Raw genomic sequence first — 4,512 nt, 5'->3', positions numbered from 1 at the left:
ACACATATATATATATATATATATATATATATATATATATATATATATATATATATATATATTCAAAATCTTTTTGTAAAAATAGGCAGAAATTGTCATTGGTTGATAGCTGCGCGACTGGCAGGTTGCATTCGACTTAGAATGCCAATTCGTATTAACAACTGAAATAACGTTAACGGATCGGCGTCTGGACATCGTCATTTAGTCCGTTACTTTTAAATATGTTTTTTTTTCCTTGAATTTAAGGTTCTATTCCTGTAAAATTTTGACGGGGCACACCAGCATATGTTGGAAATATATGACGATAACCAAGTAAAATGTGTAAGAAATCGTTGGAAAAACATTGTATTTCCTATCGACGTAGGACGTTGAGGTTTTATTGCGAATTCAACTTTAACGTTCTTTAATAATCCAGGTCTTTCTCCGTCAGACAAGAAAGGTACATAAAGAAAATACAAGACAAGGCTCTATCTGCATCATCGTTGATATGGCAATCCCATAGAATAACAACAATACATGAAAGTCTAGAGGATGGAACGATAAAAGTGTCGCCCTAAAGAAAACAACACTACAGATTTATTTGAAAAATCAATTCAAGTAACTTGATTATGTAGTAGAGCTGTAATGTATTCAATGTAGCCGCCTTCAGCCTCAATCACCGCCTTGATACAGGTTCGGAACTAGAAGCATGCTTTTTCCACAGGCGCCGACTGGAGCTCGGCGAATACTCGGCAAATACTCGGCGGATGGCGACGATCAGGCTGGTTTTGGTGTTGTGATATGTCATATTGATGACGTTCTTGACGGATAACCAAATGAAGTAGTCCAGCAGATTAAGATATGAGTAGGAGATAAGCCAGTGGGAGAAAGGTACTAAATGGTAGAACTCCTTCTGAACCCAAGCCTGGATCTCTTTGGACTTATAGGCCAGCGGCGAGTCCTGTTGCCACATCTAGTGTCTGCCAGCGGCCACATGATTGCACCAGAGGATAACCATACTCTTCAGCACATTTGGTGTTGATTTTCTAGCCGACTTAGAAGATATGAAGTAGTATGATGTGGCCACACATGAACCACAACGCCTATTATCAGTCGCTTTCATCCGTTATCATAAATCACATGCCAAAATAAGGCATAATTACCAGTGATAGCACAATTCTAATTACTTTGTTCTCTTATTCACTACAACGTAACGGGGAACCATTCTTGATTAGTCACGGCTTTAACAGCAGCACCGTCCATGTAAAGCTTTTACTATTACACGTTTACCATTACTACTTTCGTATACTACGCTGGAAATAATGATCCCTCTCTCAACAAGTTTCGGCCAGTTTTCTTTTGCAGCTGGCATGCGTTCAACAGATTTGAAGATTAACGGAAATATACAAACTTTAGGAATATAACAATGGATACTTTGTGACTTACACGAAAGACCTCTCTCGTCATAAAAAAAATTTCGTGCACAATTTATTTTGTTTTGTCGTTGTATTTACTTATTGTGTTCCGTATATTTACAAGATAAATTGAGGGAATGCGTTTCTTTTGTGTAGGGTGCGTTTGTCTTGGGGGTCGGTTTACAATATATAGTGGGATACTCGTATATATACTCGTGGTGGTATATTATTTTCATCCATCGTTTATTATGCGATTAAATCAAAATTACGATTTAACATTTTTCCAATGCTAATGCTACTATTTTACAAACCAAAGCTATGAATATTGCATTTCACGCACAAAATACACAGTCTTTTTTCAAAACTCTCCTTAATGATTTAGCTAGATGCAAAGTGTAAAATGTCCTTTACGCTTAAGCGCAAAGTGTCGTATCCGTTTTGATACTATACTTCATCTTTCCTCGCTTTGATTGTTTAAAAAAATAGCGCCCTAGATTACACAATAAACATTTACAGATATATTTCTAGACTGAGGTAGTTTACATTTTTTATCAATCCAAAGTGCCTCTTTTTTTTAAGGCCAAAAGTTTCTGTCATTTTGTTATTTTAAAAGTTAGAAATGTATTCTTTTATGCGTTTAAATTATATGTGAATCGCATAGTCGTAGAGAATGGTCTTATTAAATAAGATAATTTACGATGTCTATCTTTGTTTACTAATAAGTTTTGTAACAGAACAAAAATATTTTTGTCGCTAAAAAAACTATTGTAATGAATATTACATTATATATTCAAAACATACAAGTCTTTTTTTTTCCAAAACTGTCCTTGGCCGGAGGAATGTGTTTGTTTCGCTAACATTTCTTTCCTATATAATTTAATGATCTGAAATATACGCTTAAATGTTATTTCAATTATAGAGTTATAGTTTAAAAAACAAAAATTGTGGCATTTTTTATGAGCCGAATTTTGTTGGCTTTAATTTTTAATGCATCTAGTCGCAGAAGACTATGGTTGTTTGTGCTATTTAAAAATAAATGTGTTCTTTACTAAAAATTGTAAGATGTTGGTAAGTCAGGTGTTTATCAATGGTGCTGTTGTCAGAAAAATCGAAAGAACTCGAGTCAAAAGTAACTAAGGCATTTTTATCAGCCAGTTCCTGTCATTAGCAGAGAAAATTACCAAAAAATTAGAAATGATCCAAACTAAAATATGTATACTTGTCTATATTTTTAAATGAAATACACACTCATTATATATATATATATATATATATATATATATATATATATATATATATATATATATATATATATATAATTATTACTATAATTATTTTTAATACCTACAGATACCAGTGTTTCATCATTTCGGGAAGCATCAGTGAAGGGAGTCATTATTACTGCCGATCAATAGATTCAAACCCGGCTAAGAAACCATTTCTTACTCAATTAGCAAAGAATAAACCGCCCGGCCAACGTTCACCGTGGCGACAACATAGTTGAAATTAATATTTATATAAATCGTAAATGTAATTAATGAATGCCGAAAGGGATCATGTGATTTTATCATCTGCGTACGTAAGCTTTAGTGACCGATTTATTTCATATCGACGTAAAGTGCTCGAAAATAAGAACCGAGTTCTGGAAGGGCACACTATCTTTCCCACGCATATATAGATACGCACACACACACACACACACACACACACACACACATACATATATATATATATATATATATATATATATGTATAAAGGCTTCCTTCAGTCTTGACAGACTATGGATACCCACTGTAAGGGTGCCTGCGCGTGAAATTTGTGTGGCAAGAGTTGCACAATCTCCAACCACGTCTCTCCTGAGTCAACATTGTTGCATACCAGTGGCAAGTTGAGTTACAAGACGACTGGAAACAATGCCGAGATAAGCGGAAAGCACATACAGCGCCTAGAATTCCCAAATGGTCACCCATCTGGTATTAGCCAGGCTCAACGTTGCTTAACTTCTGTGATCTGACGAGAACCGGTGTGTCAACGTGATTATGCTGTATATATATATATATATGTGTGTGTGTATATATATATATGTGTATATATATGTATATACGTATGTGCATGTGCGTGTGTGTTTATGTGTTAAAAGTAGTTCGCTTGAAGCATTGCTAGTAAATAAATATGTAATTGCATACAAACTTAATGAATGTTCGTGCCGCTAACATTTATTTCCTTAATAATTTAATTTTCTGAAATATATATTCAAGTGTTAATTCGTGGATTAAGTTACGGTTTTTAAAAAGCTTCTGTTGCTTATTTTTTTAATTATAACGTACGAACCGAAGCAAGTGAACCAACGGAGATCTTATTACGACGATAAATATTCATATATCTATTTTTACAGACACGTAGTTACGTATTCGCTGATTCATACATGTTTATAAATTTCTATAAAAGAATGTGTATCTTAGGATATTTCTCAACCTATATACTCGACGAGTATTTTATTCACGGACATGAAATTAGGTATATATGATATTCTAACATACGGAAAACTTTTAATTCGCTTTTATCCGGAAAAAAAACGGGCTGCTAAGAGGTCCAAATAAAAGAAATTTGTACGTGGGAGGTAACCGGATTTTTCTCTTTTTTTAACTGTTTCACGACTGCGCATGTGTGGTTGTGAAATATGGAGGTTTTCTTATGTAAAGTATGAGTTGGTCTGAAAACACTATTCGAAAGTCATGTCCTGCTGGTGTAATGATTATCGTACTCAACTCATTGTTTCTAGGTTTTAGCTTCGATCTCAGCTCAAGTAGTTTTTTTTTTTTTGTTTTTTGTTTTTTTTTTTTACTTTCAAGTAAAACCACTGAACTGTTTATGAGAAAACATAATACTCGTTTTAATTCTTACGGTATTTCTGTTTATGATAAATAAAAATTCTGCAATCATCAAAATATAATATATAAGCGTATTTTACGGCCGGGCAACGCCAGGTACATCGTCTCGTACATATATAAAACACATATATATTACAAAACTCTCTATATATATATCTTCTTCTCTTCTCTTCTATATAAATAAAATGAACTCATTTTTTTTCCCGTCGGATTTTGACCTTAGTAG

General features: G+C 33.7%; 1 pseudogene; it reads right to left on the bottom strand.

Moving 5' to 3' along the window:
* Positions 1-3,328: 3,328 nt before the first annotated feature.
* On the bottom strand, positions 3,329-3,445 carry LOC145260934 (5S ribosomal RNA; annotated as a pseudogene).
* Between the last annotated feature and the right edge of the window lie 1,067 nt (positions 3,446-4,512).

Source organism: Euprymna scolopes, chromosome 36 (assembly GCF_053919585.1).
Source record: "Euprymna scolopes isolate OS-2025 chromosome 36, ASM5391958v1, whole genome shotgun sequence".
NCBI classification, from domain to species: domain Eukaryota; kingdom Metazoa; phylum Mollusca; class Cephalopoda; order Sepiida; family Sepiolidae; genus Euprymna; species Euprymna scolopes.
The sequence above is the reverse complement of the archived record's forward strand: the minus strand, read 5'-3'. Positions and strand labels throughout refer to the sequence as shown.